Source organism: Heterodontus francisci, chromosome 16 (assembly GCF_036365525.1).
Source record: "Heterodontus francisci isolate sHetFra1 chromosome 16, sHetFra1.hap1, whole genome shotgun sequence".
Lineage (NCBI taxonomy): Eukaryota > Metazoa > Chordata > Chondrichthyes > Heterodontiformes > Heterodontidae > Heterodontus > Heterodontus francisci.
The window spans coordinates 59968530-59995380 of NC_090386.1; the positions used below are offsets into that span (position 1 = coordinate 59968530).

General features: G+C 44.2%; 1 protein-coding gene and 1 long non-coding RNA gene across 6 annotated transcripts in view; one reads left to right on the forward strand and one right to left on the reverse strand.

The window, feature by feature from the left end:
• The window catches only part of hnf4a (hepatocyte nuclear factor 4, alpha), a 245115-nt gene that overhangs the window by 216766 nt on the left and 1498 nt on the right, over nucleotides 1–26851 (reverse strand). The gene's annotated exons all lie outside the window — the stretch shown is intronic.
• Nucleotides 1–26851, forward strand: part of LOC137378129 (uncharacterized) — a 176903-nt gene that overhangs the window by 96252 nt on the left and 53800 nt on the right. For 2 of the 5 annotated variants that reach the window (XR_010976557.1, XR_010976559.1), the window contains exons 2-4: nucleotides 18829–18878; nucleotides 20888–20956; nucleotides 22057–22135. This is a non-coding gene — a long non-coding RNA (uncharacterized lncRNA). The remainder of the gene's footprint in view (nucleotides 1–18828; nucleotides 18879–20887; nucleotides 20957–22056; nucleotides 22136–26851) is intronic. The other 3 variants (XR_010976556.1, XR_010976558.1, XR_010976555.1) reach the window with 2 other exon arrangements.

The window sequence follows — 26851 nt, forward strand, 5'->3', positions numbered from 1 at the left end:
CCTTAAAAAGTAGCTCTCTGGAGAGAGAGAGAGAATCATAACATCATTACCAAAAGCCTGTCCAGCCGAGAGCTGAGAGATCTGGCAAAAGCCAAGGATGGTGCCCTGCTGTGAATTCTACACTTCAACTTGTGCAGCAGAGAACTGAAAGTGATCCCCATCTCCATATTGAAGTCTCAATCACCATAGAAATCTACAAACAACTCAGGCTTGCAACTTTAAAAGAGAAATTGACCTCCAAGAAGATTCAACAGGTTTCCCGTGAACCCCAAAACCCCACTTCACTTCAAACCACTTGCCCTTTTCCTCCCTGTCTATTCTTGTGTGTGTGTCTGTGTGTGTGTGCATGCGTGCGCGCGTGCGAGAGGGAGAATGTGTGTGTGGGTGTGGTAGCAACAATTTCGGGAATCAATATTGCTCAATAATAGTTAATCTTCTGTTTTAAAGCTACAAAAACCTGTCACTCTCTGTTTATTGGACAAATAAAGCACAAAGGGGTTAAAACACTAGTAACAAAAACACTTGCTGCAGTCAGTTAGGAGGTGAACAGTGGGAATCACGCACATTCCTTACCACCTGGCCATAACAGTACTCAAATAAAGGCAAAATACTGCAGATGCTGGAAATCTGAAATAACAGAAAGTGTTGGAAATGCTCAGCAGGTCTGGCAGCATCTGTGGAGAGAGAAACAGAATTAATGTTTCAGGTCTGTGACTTATCATCAGAACTGGCAAAGGGTAGAAATGTAATAGGCTTTGAGCAAGTGAAAAGAGGGAGTGAGGAAGAAGAACAAAAGGACAGTTGTGTGATAGAGCATTATTCTGCCCGCACTCTCTGTGGACTAATTTTTTTTAATTCATCCCTGGGATGTGGGCGTCGCTGGCTAGGCCAGCATTTTTTGCCCATCCATAATTGCCCTTGAGAAGACGCATTCTTGAACCACTGCAGTCCATGTGAGGTAGGTACACCAACAGTGCTGTTAAGAAGGGAGTTCCAGGATTTTGACCCAGCGACAGTGAAGGAACAGCAATATAGTTCCAAGTCAGGATGGTGTGTAACTTGGAGGGGAACTTGCAGGTGGTGGTGTTCCCATGCATTTGCTGCCCTTGCCCTGCCAGGTGGTAGAGGTCCTGGGTTTGGAAGGTGCTGTCTAAGGAGCCTTGGTACTTTGCTGCAGTGCATCTTGTAGATGGTACACACTGCTGCCACTGCATCAGTGGTGGAGGGAGTGAATGTTTGTGGATGTAATGCTTTGTCTTTTAATACAACTATTAGCACTCCCTTTGCCTTTGTTCTCTGACATCTTTGTCATTTAATCTTTCCTGCCCTCTGTCCTATTGCACAGCTGTCCTTTTGTTCTTCTTCCCCCTCCCTCTTTTCACTTGCTTGAAGCCTATTATATTTCTATCCTTTGTCAGTCCTGATGAAAGGTCAGAGACTTGAAACATTAACTCTGTTTCTCTCTCCACAGAGGCTGCCAGATCTGCCGAGTATTGCCAGTACTTTCTGCTTTTAATGCAAATAAAGGCTTTTGCTATTTTGATGCACTGCATGGAATATGGGGCTGAATTTTCAAAATGGGGTCAGGAACCCGACACCCGGAAGATTTCTAGGTCCCGATCTCATGCCTGAGCTGCATCACTAACGTGACGCAACCTTCAAATCTTAATCCCCTAATTGGGCAGAAGGTGAGCTCGGCTCCCAATTAGTGGCACCGAGCGTCTGCAGGAGGCAGGAGCTGCCTATAGAATGCAAGCAGCAGAGGCAGGTAGCAGCCATGATGGGCCTGCTGCTGCCTTGCCTATGAGAGCAGGCAGCTACATTGAAGACCAGTGGAATAAAGAGGTGAGGCAACGCTTCCAGAATTAAAAAAAAATGTCCTGCACATGGCCCGGTGCAAGATCCTTGTAGGCCCAAAACATTTCATCGTGCAATAATAAAGTTTGCCGGCTGTGAGCCTGACAGCTATGCACTGTCATATACCAGACTGGTTGGACCACCGGAATTGCAATTGAAAATTACAGTGTGTGCCCCTGGCCCCTTAACGAGCTCCTCCTTGAGTTTGATGGGCCCTTAATTGGAGGCGAGCCCCATTCCCTCCCCCCTAGCCTCATACTAAAATTTATGGACTGTCCCGGAGGCATTGGTTTCCAGAGATGACCTCCAGGTCCGCGATTTTCATCTCGACCCCATGGCCCTCTGAAAATCCATCCCAGTCAGAAATGAGGCATTGGAATTTGAGAGGATTTTGATAGCCTTTGGATTCAGACATTTCAACTGTAGGGCAGCTAGCAGATGGGCAAAACATCAGCTTACTCTCAAGAAATCTATTGACATGTGCAGAAGCTCCAAGGTGTCGAATCAACAGCTGAAGTGTATTGATAGGAGAACTGATGAGGCTGTGCACTATTCTGAGAGGCAGAGAAGTCTTCCAAGCATGAAAACAATGATGAAAAGGAAGAACAATTTTCAAAAAAGCCAGCAGAAATATCAAGACCAGAGTACTGGATGTAAATACTGTAGAGGATACCACAAGAAGGAAAAGGAAGCATGTCCAGCATGGGGAAAGCAGTAGTTTAACAGCAAGAAGCTGAATCACTTTGCAGACAAGTGTTTTGCTAGAAAGAAGAAAAGCAAGCCAGTAAAGATGATTGATGGAGAGATGTCAGACGATGATTCTGACTAATCACTCTACACCCTAGAATATGTTGGCACCATTAAGACTTGAGGTAGACAGTGCTTTGTGACTATTGGAATGTTGACTGCAGAAGGAGAGCATCAAGTTGATGGGAGGTGTCAGATAGACATTGGTTCCATGTGCAACATTATGAGCTTCACAGACTTGTGTGAAATTGCTCAAAATGGTGACCCGAATATGAAGTTGAGACTCTGTGATGGAATGATGTTCACCCCATAGGTGTAATCAAGAAATTGACAACTCCTACAGACTGGATTAGCAGCATTTTAGCAGTGAAAGAACCTGGAAAGCTGAGTGTGTTTAGAGCCAAAGGACCGCAATAAAGCTTTGATGAGATCTCACTACCCTAGAGCAATCATTGAAAAGTTTCTCCCTCAACTTGCCAAGTCAAAGTTCTTTACTGCCCTAGACGCTAAGGATGGATGCTGGCAAGTAAAGTTGGATAAATACAGCAGCTTTCTGACTACTTTCTGGGCACCATTTGGGAGGTACAGATGGTTATGCATACTATTTGGCATTTCTACAGCTCTGGGAGAGGACCAATGCAGACAGCATGAGGTCTTCAACGGTCTAGTAGGAGTGGAAGTGATCTTGGATGATCATCTAGTCTATGGATGTGGCGATACGACGGAAGACACCATCACAAGGCATTATCGGAATCTAGTGAGATCGCTAGAGAGAGAGCTCACCAGATGAACCTGAAGCTGAACAAGAAAAGGTTGCAGCTGAAGATGACTGAAGTCATCATAGGGCATGTACTGAAAGCTAAAGGACTTCACCCTGATTCTGATAAGGTGCAAGCTGTAGCAGAGATGCAGAAACCAACAGATGTGAAGGCAGTTCAATAATTTGTTGGATTTGTGAACTACCTAGCCAAGTTCCTGCCCAATCTGTCATCAGAGTATGAAACTATATGCAAGCTCACTGCAAAGGATGTTAAGTGGTACTGAGCCATCTTCAAGATGGCCAGCCAGTACGTGTGTTTTTGCACCAATCCGGATAGTCAGGCTGAGAGGACTATAGGGTTCGGGGTCATTGCTGGATTCCCCCAGATGCTGGGTGTCATCGACTGCATGAGTGTGGCCATCAAGACTCCCAGAGACTAGGCAGCACCCTTCATCAAAGGAAAGGGCTTCTACTCACTCAATGTGCAACTGGTCTACGACCATCGCAAATGGATCCTTCAGGTCTATGCAAGGTTCCCGGGAAGCTGCCACAACACCTACATACTAAGGCAGTCCCAGGTGCCCGACCGTTCCTTCAAGGATAGCTACTGGGTGGCAAGGGTGACCCACTGAAGATGTGGCTTCTTTTGCCTGTGAAGAACGCAAGTACAGATGCAGAGGAGAGATACAACACTTGCCACAGAACAACTCGAGCGAGATGTGGTTCCAATGCCTGGATAGATCCAGTGAAGTCCTTCAGTATGCCCCAGCAAGGATCTCGCGTATCGTGGTGGTGTGCTGCGCTCTGCACAACCTGGTGCTATAGAGGGACGAAGCCTTGAACAATGAGGATATCCTAGAGTATGTGCCTCCTCCAATGTTGAGGATATGGAAGAGGTGCTGACCAGGCGCCTCATGATGATGAACCCAAGGGAATGCAGGCAAGGTTCAATGAGATACGCACAAGGGAGACTTGCGAAGTGTTAATGCAGGCACATTTCAGATGTAACAGATCCATTCAGTCTAATAAAGCTACATCCTTTTGCAGCCCTGTTGCCATTTCCTTGATTGCCCTTATCATTTACTTGCTCCTATAAATATACTGAACAATGGCATGGGAAATGCAGTGACCTCATTCCGTGTGGTCCTTCTCATCACACCATTTGTGGGAGCCAGTGATATGTTAAAAGACCAGTAGGGTGTAAAGAAGCAAAGGATTCTTTTTGTGTTGCACCATTTCAGATTTCATTCAATACACATGTGGAGCAAGGTGACATCCATTAACAAAACATGACCCCATGAATCCCAAGTGCAGCTAGGTGGACTTTTTAAAGCGCTTTTGTGTGTTCCTATATTGTGCTCCTCCTGTGCTGTCAGTTGAGGTGGAGGCAGGCTGCTGACCTTTCTTCTTAGTGGCTTTTGATGACCTTGGCTGTCATCTTGTGGTTGCCTGAGGCCTGGAGGATCCCAGGATAGTGAGGCCCTCCCGCATAGGTGCAGGAGTCACCTGTCATTGCAGCCTCGTGAGGTGGTGGTGTAGTGGTAATGTCATTAGACTAGTAATCCAGTGCCAATGCTAATGCTCTGGGGATATGGGTTCGAATCCCACCACAGCAGATGGTGAAATTTGAATACAATTAATAAATCTGGAATTAAAAATGCTAGTCTAATGGTGACCATGAAGCCATTGTCGATTGTTGTAAAATCCCATCTGATTCACTAATGTCCTTTAAGGAAAGAAATCTGCCATCCTTACCTACATGTGACTCCGGATCCACAGCAATGTGGTTGACTCTTAAAAAAAAATCCCTCTGAAATGGCCTAGCAAGCCATTCAGTTGAAAGGCAATTAAGGGATGGGAAATAAATGCTGGCCTAGCCAGTGATGTCCACATCCCACAAAAAACAAATTGTAAAAAACGTTACGTATGAGGGATGGCTCCATGGCTGCTGACCTCCTCAGTGATCTCCATCCAGGCTTGCTTCGTTTGCAGGGCCGGTCTCCTCCTCCCATCTTGGAGGAGGAGCACCTCCCTCCCAGCCCGAGCAGCCTGAAGGAGCATCTACAAGCATGGGGCCACCCTTGATCTTCCTTCTGCCATCTCTGGACTTGTCTTTGTTGGCTAGGCTTCCTCTCTGGGGCTTCTGTCTTTGCTTCTACTACTGGTCCATTTAAATATGACTAGACCTGGACATCCCACTGTCCATGCCACGTTAGTAGACGCCTCCCCTGCCATTAATTGGCTGTTCGAGAAAATTTTGTTCGCGACTGCCCCACTCTCCGCCACGATCCGCACGGCAACGGCACCTGCTTCCAGTGCCAACATCAAGGCTTCAGGGCTTACAATAAAAGCCTGTCCATAAAGTATGAAGTTTGGACCTGTAGCGCTGCTGGAAATACCGCAACGGAAACCGAAACGCTTCTGCTGGCGTGCGCTGTGCCTGCAACCCACTTCTGGTGCAACGCTCATGGCACCCATGTTGAGAGGGCACACGCACGGGCGTGACCTGTGTGCAGCTGAACTGGTGCAATGATTATGTCACACAATCCTACTGGCTGATGTGCTGTTCTGTTTCTAAATTTGGACGACGCAAGTCCATTCAACAAATTCGCATGTCATTCACCAAAGTTTAAGGCCGGGATTTTAGGGAACCCAATGGGAAAGGGAAGGCAGAACTAGAAGTGGGTGGCAAAGACCCTCCCGCTCCGACTCCAGTTCCCATTGGAATCATGCACCGGCTGGCTAATCAATGACCAGCAGGCGGGGTGGCTGTCCCCTGTGTGGCTTTCTTCCATTTCTGCATCAGGAGGTTTCAGCTGTCCCGATCCGTGTGCCTGCACCTCCCTCCCATCTCGGCTTCTCCCCCTCACTGGAGGACCCTTCTCCAGAATGAATAATACCCATGGCACTTGGGCACTGCTGCTTCAATGCTGTCCAACCCTCCCCAATCTCTGGCCCCTCTCTCGTGAGGCCCCTGCCAGGAGCATGATCTCATCAAGGGGGTCTCAACCCCAAAGCAATGGCTGCCCAACTCCTTTCAACCAACTAAAGAAAAAAGCCTTTTCCACGCATGCCAAGTGCAAAAAAGGCAACAGGTGCTGCCCTGTTGTCACACTTTAAAAGCTGCCGAGGCTCCAACACCTTGTGACCCCCGCCCCCCGTGCACTTACCATTACATACGGAGGGGCCCGTTAAATGCCTGTTCATTACTACATGCAAAAATGCAAGCGGCAACCCAAGCAGATTCCCACATGCCATTCGTAAAACTCTGGCACAACATGATGACATCGGGGGGCCGAGCTGAAGCCATCCCATGCAATTTTACAGCTCACCTCCCCCACCACTGCACCCCCCCCCTCTCCATTGCCATCCGTTTCTGTAACGTAAAATCCCAGCCCGAGCGTTCAGCCACAAAATGGGCCCAGCACTAGAGTTACTTAAAGGGTCAGCCATCCAATTTGCAGGTAAGATGACTTTGAAGAATTTCTTCTATTGCTAAGGTTCTGAAAGTGTTTTTGGAGGTGTTGTGGTGAGGTCCTGGATTTAGCATGGAGTGTTGCTGCATCCTCGCAAGGGCCGGGGCGTGCACAAAAACCTGGGAGGAGCGAGTAGCCAAGGTACAACAAAAGTTGAGCATGTGGGGGCAGCGATCTCTCTCCATTGTGGGTAAGAACCTGGTCATCAGGTGCGAGGCGCTCACGTTGTTGCTGTACGTGGCGCAGGTCTGGCCCATACCCCACTCCTGCGCCGTGGCGGTCACCCGAGCCATTTTCCGTTTCATCTGGGGATCTAAAATGGACCGGGTCCAGAGGGACACGATGTTCAAATCTCTGGATAAGGGTGGGAAAAATGTACCCAACGTGGCCCTCATCCTGATGACCACCTTCGTGTGCGGCTGCATCAAGCTGTGTGTAGATCTCCAGTACGCAAACTCCAAGTGTCACTACGTGCTGAGGTTCTATCTGTCCCCAGTGTTGCGAAGGATGGGCCTGGTCACATTGCCGCGGAACGCTCCATGCAGTTGGACCGTGCCGTACCACCTATCCTTCGTGGAGCAGTTTCTGCGGGAAAACACCTTTGACCACCGGTCCATCAGGCAGTGGTCTGCACGGAATGTCCTCAAGGCCCTACGGGAAAAGGAGAAGGCGGATCCTGTCGGATGTTTCCCCGAGCAGACCGTCAAAGTCATTTGGCGGAATGCCTCATCACCAGAACTTTCAAACAAGCACCAAGATGTAGCTTGGCTGGTGGTGAGAAGGGCCCCCCCGTCAGATCCTTCCTGTACGCCCGAAGTCTCGCCCCCTCCGCGCATTGCCCCCGCAGTGGCTGTGGTGGGGAAGAGACGGTCGCCCACCTCCTCCTGGAATGTGTCTTTGCAAAGCAGGTGTGGAAAGAGATGCAGTGGTTTTTGTCGAGGTTCATCCCAAGCAGCTCTGTAACACAGGAGTCTGTGCTCTACGGGCTGTTCCCAGGGACGCACACCGAGTCAAACATCAACTGCTGCTGGAGGACTATCAATTCGGTGAAAGACACCCTTTTGTCTGCCCGAAACTTGCTGGTCTTCCAGCGCAAAGAGTTGTCCACCACCGAATGTTGCAGACCGGTACATTCCAAGGTCCAGGACTACGTGCTGAGGGACGCACTAAAGCTTGGAGCAGCCGCAGCAAAGGCTCAATGGGGAAAGACCACAGTGTAAGGTCCCCCCACCAAGCTGAATGGAGGGGCTGGATCCATGGGAAACCCCTCGAACTGTATCAGGAAAAATTTTTTTGCTGTAAAATGTAAAATGTTAATGGCATGACAAATGAAATGGAAGGGTTGTGAGGCAACTCATGATTGTATTGAAGGAAACTGATCTCCCTTGCAATATTTGTATTTTTTGGTGCTGTTTGAAACTGTTTGGCAATGTATTTTTTACAGATTTTTATGAATAAAGTATATTTTGGAAATTTAAAAAAAAATCCTCGCAGAAAGAGCAGAGGAGCAGGTGACCTATTCACACTAAGGCTGCAACAGGTATGGAGGCCTCAGTGGCAGTGCCTCTGTAACTGCAGCATGACAGGGAGATGGATCAGAGGCTGCAGAGAAGGCAAGCTCCGCACAATGCGCTCTGTCAAGTTGGAGCCGCAACCCTCCATATTCCTTGACAATAAAAGGAGGCTGTCTATCAGGCCCACCGATGTACCCAGCATCTCAGTGCTTCTCTGTCCACAGATGTTGTCTAACCTGCTGAGTATTTACAGCATTTTCTGCTTTTATTATACTACACGGTCTGCTCCCAGGTGACATTGTCTCTAACAAGCAGTAGCGGCACTGTTTCTGGACCAAAAAATTAGTTAGATACCACAAGCAATCCTAGATTAGCAAGCCTGCTCTTAGAAAATGAATATTTAGTATCATTTAGGAATATATAGGTATAGGTATATAATGTGCCACACAAAAGATTAATAGGCAAAATAAGGGCTCATGGAGTTGGGGTAATATATCAGCATGGATAGATGATTGGTTAACAGACAGGAAGCAACGGGTGGGCATAAATAGGGCATTTTTAAGTTAGCAGGCAGTAAATAGTGGAGTGCCTCAAGAATCAGTGCTGGGGCCTCAGCTATTTACAATCTATATTAATGATTTAGATGAAGAGACAGAGAGTAATGTATCTAAGTTTGCTGGCGAAACAAAGCTAGATGGAAAGGTAAGCTGTGGAGAGGATACAAAGAAGCTGCAAAGAGATATAGACAGGCTAAGTGAGTGGGCAACAAGATGGCAGATGGAGTATAATGTATGGAAGTGTGAAGTTATGCACTTTGGTCATAAGAATAGAAAAGCAGAATATTTTTTACAAGATGTGAAACTTGTAAGTGTCGATGTTCAAAGAGACTTGGGTTTGCTTGTACAAGAAACACAGAAAATTAACATGCAGGTACAGCAAGCAATTAGGAGGGCAAATGGCATGTTAGCCTTTATTGCAAGGGATTGGAGTACAGGAAGAAGGAAGTATTGCTACAATTGTGCAGGGTTTTGGTGATACTAACTCTGGAGTACTGTGTGCAATTTTGGTCTCCACATTTACGAAAAGATATACTTGCATTGGAGGTGGTACAGCGAATATTCACTAGATTGGTCCCTGGGATGAGGGGGTTGTCCTATGATGAGAGGCTGAGTAAATTCGGCCATATTCTCTGGAGTTTAGAAGAATGAGAGGTGATCTCATTGAAACATATAAGATTCTAAAGGGGCTAGATAGGGTAGACACAGAGATTATTTCCGCTGTTTGGGGAATCTAAACATGGAGGCACAGTCTCAGGATAACAGGCCGATCATTTAGGACTGAGATGAGGAGAAACTACTTCACTCAAAGGGTTGCAAATCTTTGGAATTCTCTACCCCAGAGGGCTATGGATGCTCCATCGCTGAATACATTTAAGGCTGGGATAGACAGATTTTTGCTCTCTCAGGGAATCAAGGGATATGGTGAGCGGGCGGGAAAGTGGAGTTGAAGCCTAAGATCAGCCATGATCATTTTGAATGGCAGAGCAGGCTCAATGGGCCATATAGTCTACTCCTGCTCCTATTTCTTATGTTCTTGTGTCCTAGAACAGACTGCACAGACAATTGGCTCAGTACCAACCCTGGATTTTGTGGTAGAAAAATAATGGTGAGGCTATCAACTTATTAAGGATAAATCTGACAGCAACTTCCAGCAACCGCAAATAGCAGTTAAATGCGGAAATCAGGAAGTTGCCTGACTCTCCCTGACGCCCCCCCTATCCTTGCCTCCAATCTCTTCCTGAGCCTGCCCCGATCTCTTCTAACATACCTTCTCTCTCTCATCCGAACCTCTTATCTGATTCCCTCCATGACCATGTCCAACCCTGCAAACCATGTTGCATCCAATCTCCCCTTACGATCTCTATGCCGAGCAGCGCAAAACTTACCTACTCCTTGGCTACAACATCTTCTGTCGTGTTCCCCATTCAGTTGAGAGCCAGGTGGGGAAGCTGTTAAAAATCAACACACACCTTGGAGTTAGAACTCCACAAGTTTCTGGGACTTGACCAGAACTGCTCCTCCTGCTTGAAAATCCTGTCCTAGTAAATATCAGGGCCTGCATCTCTCAGTATGGATTCTTCAATCTGATTGGCCAGGGAGATATACAGTTGCTTGCCCTGTTTACACAGGTCTCAGATCCCCTTTTGAGGCTGCCAAGCTGCTTTAGATTTCTGATCACTGCAAGTTCCAGTGCAAAAACCCTCATAATTCTGTGGGCAAGTGTATGTGTAATGAACCACTGATGCTGATCATTCACTGCTGACTGCAAAATCCTGCCCAATATCTCAAATATTTATCCTATGCTCTTATAATTTTCTCTATGCTGTTTGCCTGCAGGAAAAATTCATTACCATCTTCTGTATAAAGTAAATAAATCTAAACAGTTTACCTTCTCTTCTGTAAGCTTAAATCTATATGCCTTAGTTCTAGAATTTTTGGCGACCTCCAGGTCCACATCTGAATATCGAGGGGCTGCCCTGCCCCGAGTTCCAGGCTTCTGGCTCTGCTGAGACAATGTACAAACCTGAGATCTCTCACTGCAGGATCAGTACTTAAATGCCATCCACAGTAATGTCTGACATGGTCAATTTAAATCAGGCCCGCACTTGAGTTGTCCCGCCTCCATTCCTTACCCCATGGCCGTTAATTGTCCGCCAAACCCATCTCTATTATCAATTAAGGGGTCGCCCCCGTGAAACTCAGGGCCCAATTCTGTTCCTCACCCCCCTCCCCGGGGGCGGGTTCAGGATCTAGAAGTGGTCCTGACTTCTGTTTCCCACCCCTGCTGCAAAAATCCAGCCCATTATCACCTGCTCGCATTTGTGCCCCCATTATTCTGTCTATAAAAACACAGTTTCCTTTCCTTACTGTTCCTGCAGACTGCACTGTTTGTTTCGTTGGCCTACCCACCAATATCACTAACCTCCTCTTCTGTGTTGAGTCCTAAGCCAGAGCTATTTAGTTTATATCTTCATTAGCTTGTATTTATCTAAAGAAAGGAAAAACATGCATTTATGTAGTACCATTTATGACCTCAGTACACCCCAAAGCAATTAATCCATCTTAGAAGTTTGCCTTCCTAACTTGTTAACTAATCGTGTGTGTAGCAAGGGCGGCGCAGTGGTTAGTACCACAGCCTCATAGCTCCAGTGACCTGGGTTCAGTTCTGGGTACTGCCTGTGCGGAGTTTGCAAGTTCTCCCTGTGACTGTGTGGGTTTCTGCCGGGTGCTCCGGTTTCCTCCCACAGCCAAAGACTTGCAGGTTGATAGGTAAATTGGCCATTGTAAATTGCTCCTCGTGTAGGTAGGTGGTAGGAGAATGGTGGGGATATGGTAAGGAATATGGGGTTAATGTAGGATTAGTATAAATGGGTGGTTGTTGGTCGGCACAGACTCAGTTGGCCGAAGGGCCTGTTTCAGTGCTGTATCTCTAAATAAATAAAGGCATCAAAAACCTACATCTCTGTGCATAAATGGTGATGGATGGCCCAAATGTTTTCAGCCCAGCAATGTACCAGTAGTCATCTCTGTGATGTCCCACTTGTAGCCCAATAGTTATAAACATTGTGCAATGTTGCTTATTTTCTTCTTCAACAGTACTGTTAAGTCCAGGTTCAATATCACATCAAAATCTGTCTTTTTAAGTTTGAATGTTTCTATCGTACTAATTCTTGACTTCAATGGAAATAAAAATTGGGAGAGATATAAAGAAAACTAACAATTCATTATCATCCACTTTGCATGATCATACAGTCAAAATGACCCTCTTGGACTACAGGAGGTGAAACACAAACATCTTGAGCCAGATTTTGCTGAGTGGTAAACGAACGGCACCAACGATTTGTTAGATTTGCACTTGCCCATGGGTTTTGCATAACAAGTTGCTGTCAGTCAAATCTCCAAATGGCATGGCACCCTTTATAGGAGATCTGGGACCGGTATGAATAGAGCAATCAACTGCATATCTCCATAACCAATCAGATTGAAGAATCATTCATGAGCAGCGCAGAGTATAAAACAGAAAGTTTCTGAATATTTAATTCAAAGTCATATAAGGTACAGAATGCGAAATAAAGAGAGGGAAAGCCAAATTGAATTGTAAGATAAAGATAAAAGAGATAGAAAGGAAAAGTTTTTAAAAAATCAACTTTTTAAAAATTTCCAACAATAATTAGGATCTGAATGAATGAGACTTAACTTGTAAAAGTTAATTTTCAGTGCCAAAGAGGCTGCTTGGCAGTAATTAAGACTTACCATGTCATTGAAAGGGTATTTACACTGGAGTGGACAAAGCCTAACTTTCTGTGGCAAAGTTAGTCCATTTCTATGACATCAGTACAGAATTTCACACCATTCAATATAGACAGCGAGATGCCATTTACAGGAAGCTAATGGAGGAACGTCATATCTTGGACAGCAACTCTCAATTTTCCCATTTATCTACATTTGTGCACATGCCGGAAATTGCAGTTTGATTTGTGTATAAATAATGGTGAGCGTCGTTAACCTCACCATTATTTTCACAGCAAAATCCGGCCCTTTGCCTTTACTAGTATATGTGCAGAGGGAGGCAGAGAGTGAGAGTATACCTATATGTGTATCTGTGTGTGTGGGTTAGGAAGAATATATTAAACTCAGTCAGGGGAGGGCAAATGGCAAAAGTGTCAAATTACTAGGATTACTAGGATTACAGTACCCCAGGACATGCGCGATGCCAACATCATCACCCTCTATAAAAACAAAGGTGACCGCGGTGACTGCAACAACTACCGTGGAATCTCCCTGCTCAGCATAGTGGGGAAAGTCTTTGCTCGAGTCGCTCTGAACAGGCTCCAGAAGCTGGCCGAGCGCGTCTACCCTGAGGCACAGTGTGGCTTTCGTGCAGAGAGATCGACTATTGACATGCTGTTCTCCCTTCGTCAGATACAGGAGAAATGCCGTGAACAACAGATGCCCCTCTACATTGCTTTCATTGATCTCACCAAAGCCTTTGACCTCGTCAGCAGACGTGGTCTCTTCAGACTACTAGAAAAGATCGGATGTCCACCAAAGCTACTAAGTATCATCACCTCATTCCATGACAATATGAAAGGCACAATTCAACATGGTGGCTCCTCATCAGAGCCCTTTCCTATCCTGAGTGGTGTGAAACAGGGCTGTGTTCTCGCACCCACACTTTTTGGGATTTTCTTCTCCCTGCTGCTTTCACATGCGTTCAAATCCTCTGAAGAAGGAATTTTCCTCCACACAAGATCAGGGGGCAGGTTGTTCAACCTTGCCCGTCTAAGAGCGAAGTCCAAAGTACGGAAAGTTCTCATCAGAGAACTCCTCTTTGCTGACGATGCTGCTTTAACATCTCACACTGAAGAATGCCTGCAGAGTCTCATCGACAGGTTTGCGTCTGCCTGCAATGAATTTGGCCTAACCATCAGCCTCAAGAAAACGAACATCATGGGGCAGGATGTCAGAAATGCTCCATCCATCAATATTGGCGACCACGCTCTGGAAGTGGTTCAAGAGTTCACCTACCTAGGCTCAACTATCACCAGTAACCTGTCTCTAGATGCAGAAATCAACAAGCGCATGGGTAAGGCTTCCACTGCTATGTTCAGACTGGCCAAGAGAGTGTGGGAAAATGGCGCACTGACACGGAACACAAAAGTCCGAGTGTATCAGGCCTGTGTCCTCAGTACCTTGCTCTACGGCAGCGAGGCCTGGACAACGTATGCCAGCCAAGAGCGACGTCTCAATTCATTCCATCTTCGCTGCCTTCGGAGAATACTTGGCATCAGGTGGCAGGACTATATCTCCAACACAGAAGTCCTTGAAGCGGCCAACATCCCCAGCTTATACACACTACTGAGTCAGCGGCGCTTGAGATGGCTTGGCCATGTGAGCCGCATGGAAGATGGCAGGATCCCCAAAGACACATTGTACAGTGAGCTCGCCACTGGTATCAGACCCACCGGCCGTCCATGTCTCCGTTATAAAGACGTCTGCAAACGCGACATGAAATCCTGTGACATTGATCACAAGTCGTGGGAGTCAGTTGCCAGCATTCGCCAGAGCTGGCGGGCAGCCATAAAGACAGGGCTAAATTGTGGCGAGTCGAAGAGACTTAGTAGTTGGCAGGAAAAAAGACAGAGGCGCAAGGGGAGAGCCAACTGTGCAACAGCCCCAACAAACAAATTTCTCTGCAGCACCTGTGGAAGAGCCTGTCACTCCAGAATTGGCCTTTATAGCCACTCCAGGCGCTGCTTCACAAACCACTGACCACCTCCAGGCGTGTATCCATTGTCTCTCGAGATAAGGAGGCCCAAAAGAAAAAAGAAGAGGCTCCTAGTTGTTTTCTAATTCAACCCAATTGCAAAATGGTTGCCTCACAGTTCTAATTCTGATTCTAACTCATGCACCAAGTAACCTGTCACCCTAAAGTTACACCTTGGAATGATTAAACAAAATGTGTTTCTTTAACATTAACCAAAGTGTCCTAGTAATTTCATTGTTTGTACTCTATTGTAAATGTGATTTCATTTATGCCTGTAGAAGGGAAAACAATGACAGGCTTAATGGGAAGGTGCAATATTAAAAAAAACACTTAATGAAAAAATCTGGGAATGCTCTAAAGTTGACTTGCTGTAAGCGAAGTCCCGTTGCTGTCTGTAGATTCATCACCATTGTCACTAATCTTACTGTTGTTACTCATACTGAGGGTGGTTCTTACCATTCGCTCATTTTTTCAGTCTTTGTGTAATGTGTAAATTGCGTAGGCAAGGTATACAATGGAAATGCATTATAAGTTTAAGTGTAGATTAACCACTCCATGAAAATAAATACATATAAAACACGGTATGCGCCTAACTATGATTCATACACAACTCAATCAAACTGAGGTCAGGCTGGAGCCCATATTTTTGCTTTCTAAATCTTCACTTTGCTAGCCTGCCCTGCCGTACCTGTCAGGTTAATTTATTAAAAAATTAAAAATTAAAAATTCTCTAAATGTAAGTACATTAAACATAGCCTACCCCATATGCGGTGAAGTTAAACATGTTTTACAATCAATATAAAACAACCTGTCTGCGGCTTACCCAAGTCAGGCAGAAACTCATTCTAAGTTAAATCAAAATGCATGGACCTCACTCCAGTCAGGCAAAACCCCACGACTTTTTGCAGTAAATCAGAATAATTGGTAACTTTACCTCACTCAGGAAATAAGGAAGGGGATAAACTTTTGCTGTGCATTGGAATACACATTCAGCACATTTATTTGTACATCAACTTACTTTCTGTCAGCAGGCACAAGCTGTGCCCAGTTTTAAATCCTGGACTGTGTCTGAATGCTTAAGCAGCATGAATTTGTCTTTTCAGTGGGTTTACCCTCTGTGCCCAATTTCTTCTCAATAGCCACAGACATTGAGTAAGTGATGGTTCAACTTAGAATAACAGGTCTAAACTATGTCGACTGGAGATAAGGACAAATTTAGAAGGAGGTGGTTGTTTGACTGGAGATTATGACAATTGCTGAAATTTTGAAGAAAATAATTTATGAAGAAAGTAAATCTTGGACAACTGTCATGGTTTCATTTCACATTACTGACCATGATTATGTCCAGATTGCATATAGACTAGTTTACATATTTAAAGAGATAGTCGTTTCTTCAGAACATTTTTTTAATATTAAAGAAAACAACCAGCATAAAGTAGAAGCAACTTTGTCACCCCATTGATATTTATCGTTTTATGTTGTTTTAAAGTTTCTTTATACCATCAAAAACAGTCGAGGCGTTACTACATTCAATATTACCATGGTACAAGGGTCAAAAGTAACATTCACACCACTGTAACCAAAACAGGGGTGGGAACAGAGGTGGATGGGGCCTGAAAATACCAGCAGCGACTGGCATGCTGGTTTCCCAGCACTGTCCTGTTTTGTGGAGGCGGGATCAGGGCCCCCACTCAGCAGGTAGCCAATTAGACTCGTTAAGGGCTTAATTAAGGCCAATTAAAGGAAGTCGACTGGGATTTTCTGGTCAGTCTTCAACTTCCCGCACTGACGGGGGCCAGTTTAGGTGCCTGGAGGTGGGCACCCGGTGGTAGGCCAGAGGGCCAGCACTCCAGGCCGGCCTAGAGGCCTTCCCTGCCCGCCTGCATGGAGGAGCAGCCACAAGCCACCCTGTAGACGGATTCCTCCCTACCTACAGTGGTGACCTGGTTGCTGTATCTATTGTTTACTTAAAGATTTAAAAAAGTTGGAGAGAGGGCATCTCCAAGTTAAAGCGCCCTCTCTATTACTTACCATCCATTACAACCTGCTATTCCTCTGAAGCTTGGAAGGCCTCTGATTGGCCCTCCAGCTTTGAGAGCCTGGCCACCAACCTTAATTGGATGGAGACCCTGCCTCCATGCCAATTTAGGGGGCAGCCCTGTGAAAATCCCAGGTCCATGACTGTTTCCCCCCAGAAACAGTCTCGACTTTTGTTCCCCGCTCCCCTGAGGGAAACTCCAGCCCTTAATGTGGATTGAGGCCCTTCTTTTTCTTATCGCTAAGTCCACCAAGTCAGCATCCCTGATGAATATCAGCAATATTAAATATTCAAAACAACTGCTGAAATTGGCAAACAAAATCAAATACACATTTGAATTAAATATACATTACCAATTTCATTTAAAAAATTATGACAGTAAGGCTTCCTCTTTAAATTGTAATAAACTGCAAATTAAAACCCTCTATGTGAATTCTACCATGTGTTTGAAGCTACAAGGACCTATATTCTGAAGTAAACTGACTCTTTATGACTAAATTACAGGTCCCATGTGAATGTGTCAACAAATCTTTACTGGAGTTCCTGGGATCAATGAGTTTCTGTGTAAATCTTCACCTACTTTTGAAGTTTAAAATTTTTAAACTTCAAATGATTTTTGCTTAACAGTAATGCTGGAGAATGGAACACTTTTTCACATTGCTTATCTAGCACAGCATCAAGTATGCTGGTATAGCACAGGCAAGATGCAGTTTAAACATTCTGGGAGGTGTGTTGGATTGTAGATAGTTTTATACTATGAAATGTATTGAGCCTGTGCAAATTAGTTTTATTCAAGCCCTTTACATCTGACAAAGAGAAATGAACTCTTACTCTATCAACCCGGTTTGGAATTGAACCTGAAGTCTAAAAGTTGAATGGCTGCTGCATCAACTCACTCTACCACCATAAGGTTGCCAACCCTTCAGGATTGGCCTGGAGTCTCCAGGAATTGAAGATTGACCTCCAGACTCTGCTGAGAACAACAAAGAAGAATAACCATATGGGCATTAATTAAAGTGTGTTTTTATTCATTTTCTTTGAATGCTTTTGTTTATTAATTATAAAAATGCTGCTGACTGGCAGTCAAGAATCATTCAATTGGTTAATGAAGAGTCTTTTTGCTTTCGAATTGGTATGGGAAGGTGGTGGTGCCGCAAGAATGGACATGTTGGATGACTAATGGCAGGAGCGTGGAGTGGGGCAATTAACCTCCAGGAATACATTCAACCAGGGTTGGCAATCCTATGCCAGCTACGAGTCCTCAACTTTAACATATCGGAGCCAAACTATCCAGAGTTTGTTTCTAGTCAAACCATAAAGGTGCTAGAAATGGAGGTGTCAATAGTGATGTTTACCAGGGAGATTTGGTACATTGTAAAAGCAATAAAGGAAGGGATCTGGTCTGGGCCTGATCACCTGTTGTTTAACAAATGATTTAATATTGACAAACATTGAAAGTGTTCTTTATTTATGAATTCATGCAGTTTTCTCCATACCACACCCCTGCCTACAAAGAACTGATGTTAGCGATAGCATGACAGAATGCCCAATACTGAAATCTCCATCAGCACACATTTGTATCCAAAAATAAAATCTCATCTGTGCAACTTAACTGCTTTTACCTCTAGTTTTTAAATGGGTTTAAGTGATATAATAAAGTAAAGTAATGTTACCATTTCAACAACATAAGTATGTTTATAGCTCTGTGCTAAACCATTTTGATGTGCTTTTGTTTGTTTTTGTGTGGCACTTCTGTTGACATTAGGCTACCATTAAGTGCATTTGGTTTGTATAGAATGGTTACATCCTGACTGAAACTTCATCCTTCAAGGATATTGCTGAGAAACCGTTGTGGATGAGCCCAAGGGTTTACTTTGTGACCAAGGATAAAAATCTCTGGTCAAGAAGCACTTGCTCTGCAAGATATTCTAACTGATGTCTTCCATTGTTCTGTTTCTTCCCCCATACTTGTGACACTTATGTCAGTAGGTTCTTCCATATCAGGAAAAAAAATACCATATGGCATTATTTGCTTTTCATGTGTAATAAAGTAACTGATCTAATGGCTAACTGCAGTAAACAATATTGCTTGTGTTTCTGTTTCTGCAGCTCCACCAAAGTGAAGGTCATATAACTAGCTGCAACTTTTCTTGCCTACAGTGAGTGCTCTGTTCAATCTTCCTTTCTCATTCCTCAAAGTTCCAAATTTGTCATCCTGCACACCTTCTCCTCCTCACAGTCCCACTGGGTAATAATCAAGACTTGTTGCATTCTGTCCTACTCTAACCCAATCTTTCCCAGCACCTCAAAACTGGGTAACTCCTTTCTTTCCTCCTGTAATGTTTAGGCTTTTTAAACTCATTACTTCCTGTACATACTTTATCTCTTTGATTTTCTTTAGCCTTGGCAATGTCCTGGCTTTGAATCTTCACCTTAGTTTCAAAATAAAAAAATCACTAGACTGAAATTATTTTAACTAGCTACATTGCCAGAACAGATTAAGTTTCTGTAAGGTTTATACCACTCATGAATCTGACCAGAGTAGCCATTAGACAATTTTGCTACTCACTGAACAGGCCAGGATTACCTGTAACCGACAGTTATATGGGCCTCGATTTTCCCCGGGGGCAAGAGGGTCACAGGAAACAATGTGGGGGAGCCTGGTAGTGGGCAACAAACTCAGCAAGGCCAGGGATGTGGAGGCCCTGCTGATCTTAACAGCATTTAAATAAATCTATACAGAGTTCCACCTGACCATTGGCCAGATTGACCACCTGGCAGGCAGGCAGGCACAGAAATTTGAGACAGGAGGCCGCAGCCCAGCAGTTAGTGAAGGGGGAGAAAAGGCTCTTGGCATGATCGGGAGGGATGAGAAGCCTGTGAGAATAATCGGGAGGGTGGGGAAGGATATAGCCATGATCAGGAGTGGTGTAGCCCAGTATTAGGGAGACCTCTCTGCCTTCCCATGGGTATCCTGCTCAGCTGCTCAGAAGAGCAGGCAAATATTGGGGCACGACAAGAAGGAAGTGGGATTGGAGAGGGTATGTGTTTCCTGTTATTTTAATTACTCCTTCTGGCCCAGTTTCTGGCAGGCAGAGGCAGTTAAAAACAGGACCATAAAGGCCTGAATATTAACAAGGGTAGGTTACTAAGGTAGGGGTGGCAGTAGGCAAAGTTTCAGAAACCCGAAAATCCAAATTTTAACTCCACAGCACGTGTCTTTTTGCCCTTGATGGTTTCCTTCCTGGAGGTTAGCCAGATTGCCAGTCTTGACTTTCAGTTGGGTGGGGAGGAGGCCAGAGCAGGCTGCAGGATCAAGTCGGTCCGATCCCTGGTCCTGGTTGATGGGCGGAGGCGGGATGCGGATCCCAGGGGAGAGGTGTCAGATCCTTTACCACAGGGTTGGGGTGTTTAATCCCCAACCCCAGTGTGTCTGATTCCCCCAGGGATGAGGCTCGGTCCTTGACCTTGGGGGCTTTTGAATGAGGGGGAGGGGGTCTGATGGGGGGAGCTTGCGGGGCCGAAGAGATGCACTCCTGCTCCTCCTGGCCCACATGCAGTGCTGTAAAGGCACGCCTTCTCCCGGAAGCTGTCCTCACCTCCATTCAGTTGTCAGGTTTCCTGAGGCCTGGAAAACCTGACCAATTACTATAAAACCTGCAAATCAGGTTAAATCAGATGCTACCAGTCTCTAACTTATTTAAAATGCCCACCCCCTTTCCTTCCGCCTCCATAAAACCTGGAAGTCGGCAGGTTGGAGCCGGTTTACTGACACACTCAGAATTGTTTCTAATTTAACACCCCCCCACAACCATGTGGTTACGCTCATCCATTTTAAAATGCCTCCCAAAGACTCTGAGTAGAGGTTCCTGTTATGGAAACAACCTCCCTGAATGCATTTTTTCCACATAACTAAGATTTCTTCCCTCTCCTGTTGGAGTAATCCCTGTCAAACATTATAGCCAATCTCTGTCTGCAATTATGCCTTATGGAGAATACCTGACTTGCATTTCAAGCTAACAGCAGGTCTGAGTTTAGGAACTCAATGGTGTAGGTTTTGGTATCAATGGAAATAAAAAGTGGGAGAGATGTAAAACATGCTGCCGATTTATTATCAACCTTTTTATACCATCGCACAACATCAAAATTTACCCCTTACCCTATATAGGAAATCATAGACAGGAACTGGAATCCTATTACTTTATGGTATATAAGCATTGAATCTCCAGTATCCAAAGTAAGTAGCATTGTTTCATTCTTGTTTATTGCTGTTCATGTTCTCCATCTTTGTGCTGTTCTCCTTCAAATGTTGGTTATTTCTCTACAATTTTTACTATTCTGCAGAGCTGAAAAGAAGGATGCTTTATAGAGCAGGTTAAGCTTGCAGATTATTCCACTCCCTTTGACATTGACCCAGTGAAGTTCCAATTTTAGTTAAACCTGAGATTTGTTGCTTGGCCATCTGGATGGGAATCAAATTCAGCTGTTAAATCTAGTGGATCATCCCCAAAAGTCTTTCTTTAATCCCGCCAGATGCATTTTATATGTCAGTAGTTAATTGTTCCAAAACTAAAATTCAATGTTCTGAAGCTCAGAATTCTAAATACACATTTTACAATCCAGTTGTGAAAATGATGTTACTCCCATCTTTTCAAGCAAGCTATTTTTCCAGTTTATGAATCTTTGCCATTTCGACATTTAGTTGTTAAACACTTGAAATTTTCCCTATAAAACTGTTCAATGAAATTGTGTCATGAGTTGAATATGAATACACAAAGTACAGCTGAGATTTAATGGACAGCCCCATCTCAGCAATAAAAGTGGCTATAAAACCCCTATTTACAAGGTTTGAAAGCTTTGATCATTACAATTTTCATGAGGATTCAGTAATTGTAAGCTGAATCTTTATCATACATAATATATCTCCAAGCGTATTGGTTTAGTAAATTGGGGCACCTATGGGGTTTAGCTTAGTTTATTTTAGAGATACAGCACTGAAACAGGCCCTTCGGCCCACCGAGTCTGTGCCGACCATCAACCACCCATTTATACTAATCCTACACTAATTCCATATTCCTACCACATCCCCACCTGTCCCTATATTTCCCTACCACGTACCTATACTAGGGGCAATTGCTAATGGCCAATTTACCTATCAACCTGCAAGTCTTTGGCATGTGGGAGGAAACCGGAGCACCCGGAGGAATATGGTGGGATATGGATTTGACCCCAACATTGACAGGGATGGGTTGCGTCAGAGAGGAGGCAGAGTTTTGGATGGTTTCCTGTATGCTGTGAAGTTTTAATTCCATGGTGTGTGACTTTTCTCCTTTACAGGTTCCCTGCCCACAAGTCAGATTGTTTGACAGGCTTGGCTTCCAGGCTGGGAGGACTCTGAGGAGAGCCATAGGAGCAGGTAGGTCTAATCTCAGGGGTGGGAGTGGGGGGACAAGGAGATGACCTCGACCCCCAAGTCCTGACCCCGGTGCGGTGGGGGTTTGGAATCCTATCCCTCACCCCGGAAGGAAGGTATGATCCTGGGGTCTATGTATAGGGTTGAGTTTGATAGGGATCTGGGGAGGAAGCACTCCTGCTCCTCCTGGCCAATTAGCAGTGCTAATCTTCTCCTCAAAGCTATCCTTACCTCTCTTCCAGAGGCCTGAAAAACACAGCTAGCCATGGTTAAACCTGCAAAGCACGTTAAAATAGAGGCTGCAAGCCTCATTAAAAAATTTTAATTGCCACCCATCTCCTGGGTTGCAGTCGGGCTCAAGACCTTTAAAATTTTAACATGGGAATCAACACCCGACCCTCCATTTTTGGCGGTTAAAATCACCCAACTGTTTTCCATGGTCTGAGTTTGCAACCACAATCAGTGAGGAGTTGTGCAGAGGTCAAGAGAGGAAACATCTGAAAGGGAGTCATCACTTGGTTGATGGTTGCATTTCCCAGTGACCAACTGAGAATGGTACCAGGAAAGGCTTGGTAAAAGGTTGATGATTTACCTTCTTGCACTGTCAGGTGTTCCGCCAATGTGTTTTGTTGAATGATAATTTTCTTTGGTCCACTGGCTCGAGATCTGAATTTAAATCTTTTTAAAATACATTTTAAAAAGACAAGCTGCCAGCAAAGTCATCCTTTCAGTTTAAGATGATCACCTAATTTGCAACACTGTATCCTACACTGCAATGCTTGTGAGGAGAGAGACGAAATGTCTGCTAATTCCCCAGCAAGAACCAAGACCCAGGAAGTTTAAGGGAACTGTTTGTTCTCTTTCTTTTAGCAAGAAGAAGAAATACTGCTAACTGCTATGTTTGAATCACTGAGTGACTGTCATGTGACAAGCCACTCCCCATCTGTGGTTTTAAGCTGGCGTTTTTCTCTGCAGCAGAGAAGAAACTTTTGAACTCTGACATGAGCAGATTCTAAGTGGGCGGTCCCCCTCTCTCTCTCTCTCTCTCCATTCCAGCTTGAAAGCTTTCAAATCTTGCTTGTTGACCGACCACCTTTTCATACTCCGGCTAAAATCAGAAACCCTGTCGGAGGAAATCATCCGCATCGCTATCTCCACGAGACTCACTGAACCAGCCACCTACCTCTTCAAACTAAAAGACTCAGGACCACCGAATTCAACTAGAAGCCAGCCGAATCACCAAATGCCACAGACTGTATACCCCTTTTATCTATGGGCTCTAACTCAACCAATCTACCTTTGCCCACTCTGTAACCTAATTGTGTGTGTAAACCTTTTGTGTGTGTGAGAGATTGAAAGTTGGCGCACTGTTTATTATTTTATTAGTTCAGTTTAGGTACAATAAAGTTACCCTCTTTCTTTGTTAACTCGAGTAAACCTGTCCTATTTGTTCCTGTTATGATCATGGCAAGTAAGTAATCAAACACCTACTGAATTGGCCAGTACATCCAGTTTAATAAAGAATTAAACCTGTTGTGGTCAAATAAGGAGAGGGAAATGAGGGAAGCCGTTCGATCCTTCCTCACTTGACCGTAACACAGAGAATAGATTAGGAGAACTATGAAATGGGATGGCAGTGGAAAAATAACTTAAATACGAGAGTTTTATGTAAAAAAAAGACTATTTATCTCCATTGTATATTTACACAAATAGATTTTTTTTTAAAATTTGTTCATGGGATATGGGCGTAACTGACTAGGCTAGCATTTATTGCCCATCCCTAATTGCCCTTGAACTAAGTGGCTTGCTAGGCCATTTCAGAGGGTATTTAAGATTGAACCACATTGCTGTGGGTCTGGAGTCACACGTTGGCCAGACCAGGTAAGGACGGCAGATTTCCTTCCCTAACGGACATTAGTGAATCAGATGGGTTTTTACAACAATTGACAATAGTTTCATGGTCACCATTAGACTAGATTGTTTTTTAAATTACAGATTTATTATTTCAATTAAAATTTCACCATCTGCCTTGGTGAGATTCAAACCCATGTCCCCAAAGCACTAGCCTGGGCCTCTGGATTACTAGTCTAGTGACATTACCACTACACCACCACTTCCCTATAACATTCTTAAGTTTTGTAAAATTCATTGGAGCTAGCAATAGTTATAACTAGTTTACTTAACCCTTTGAGTAGTAGATTTCCCCACATATGAAAACATATGCTCATTTATTATCTTGCAACATAATAAAAAAAATCTTTAAATTTCTAATAAAAATTATAGATCCAGCCAGATTAATGGGTTGAAGGCTTCCTTTCTCTAAAATCCTTATGACAAGGTTGACTTAACTCATAGATTCATGAACAAAAACTGCCCCAAATTTAGTTCCTTCAGCTGAGACAATTTGAGAAATCCATCGTCACACAAGCCTGTAATGATCCTGAATGACTGGATTGTGGAGTTGTGACTCCTAACATCACAGAAAAGGAAAGTTGAATATATAAGGTAAAACCCAGAGGTTCTGTGAGGAAGAGAGCTAAACACACAGGTAGATGGAGCCTGTAGTGCTGATGCAATTTTTGACTTGTATCGTCGTTACTGGTTATTGTTAGGTACATAATCATGTGTAAAACCTTTATCTGTAAAAAACTGAAGACCCTGTTGTCCAGTGCCTATGTGCACCTAAGATTTCTTCTTAGAAACAGTCTCTATCATTACATGTCTAACTCCTATAACAATTTCATGATATGAAAAAAACTGATTGGGTGACTGTAAACTGACATGGGAGTGAGATTAATAGGTGCAGAGAACATTTGGGCAGTATACAATGTTGGGAAGTGAGATATGTAAGAAACTAGTGTAATGTACAATATTGCAACAATACGTTTAAATGGTAAAACCCCATATGCATTCACACTGGTGGAAATGTAATACACAGAGAGGTTCTCTATTGCATATTTGGAGACCCTGGGATAGATTTTCAACTTGCCGACCAGGCATAAACAGACTTCGTGGAACATTTTCTCATTATAAATATCACTCAATTTCATTTCTTTTGACATCAATGGAGATGGAAATTGGGCAGGTGCTCTAAGAGGCAGCTGATACACAATGCAAATTTGTGCCGAGGTGGCAAGTTGAAAATCTACCCCACTGCCCACTCCCCCAAATACACATTATCATAAACTGGGGACTTTATAGTTCCAAATGATCCAGTCTGATGCTCCTTTGCTTCTCATCCCAAAGCTAAATTAAAGTTAGTAATAGCGCTTATACCCTCGTGAGTGTTGATGTTTCATTTTAAGAAATGAAAAGGAAATACAGCAACATTTGGTTTGGTAAGATGTTGACTGAATTGTACAAAAGATTACCAGCAGTGATGGGAGAACAGAAAGATACGATATGGGTTTAAAAGGATTGGATGTGAGTTCCCATTGAGAAAGAATTTACAGGGTTATTGGTTGCAGAGACACATTAAGGAATCTGATAGTTGGTTTGGAAGTAAAGACAAGATAGACCAAAGATAATCTTCTACCTAAACCATTCCTACCATATATCCTCTGGAGCAATGATTGCAACTCTCATGGACACATACTCCACTGTGCACACTATTTTCAATCTCAAAGCAAACTGAAATCCTTCACTGCATCCTACTCTGAATATGTGTTTACGTGATGCTCAATCCCTGAGTGCTGGATTGAGATTACACAACCGGCAATTTGGATTATTTCATGTTCCATTTGTAATATGCACTCATAATGAGTATTGTATTCAGTTCAAAAGAAAGAAAGACTTGCATTTATATAGCCCCTTTCATAACCACTGGACATCTCAAGCACTTTACAGCCAATGAAGTACTTTTGAAGTTTAGTCACTGCTGTAATGTAGGCTAGGTGGCAGCCAGTTTTGTGCACAGCAATAACCTACAAACAGCAATGGGATAATGACTAGATAATTTTGTTTTTGTGATGTTGATTGAGGGATAAATATTGGTCAGGGCACCAGGAATAACTCCCCTGCTCTTCTTCAAAATAGTGCCATAGGATTATTTACTTCAACTTGAGATGACAGGTGGGGCCTTGATTTAACATCTCATCAGAAAGATGGCACCTCCGAGACTGCAGCTGTCCTTCAGTGCTGCATTGGAGTGCCAGCCCAGATTTTGGTGCCCGAGTCTCTGGAGTGCAACTTGAAGCCACAACCTTCTAACTCAGAGGCGGGAGTGCTACCAACTGAGCCATGGCTGACACATACTTGCTAATATTTCTCAGTAATTCACTACATTTCTTTATCAAGAAAGTTGCAGTAATATCAAATATCACAATTACTATGCTTGCCCTAATAATATCAAACATAATTTTGTTAATTATTGATGGCACATGCTGAGTGGCCTCAGCACTGACAGTTGTTGCAAAACAGAAACATATGAAAAAGCGAATAAAGCACCAACAACAAAAGAAAGCAGTATATTAAACACATGCGGCCTCCATTTTAAGTCCGGGCAGATTGTTGGTGGACAGAAATTTGAATTAGAAACTCACCTGCTGCTTAGAGATAAGACCCGGGATATTTTATTCCCGGGTCTCATTTATTTCCCACCAGCCACCTTTCTACTCTGGGTGAGATGTTGGCAGGAAGTGGCAGAAAATTATGGGGCCTGGAGGCCGTCAGCCAAGACCAGATAAGTGGTGGGATTGGCTGCCGTGACCTTCCTGGAGG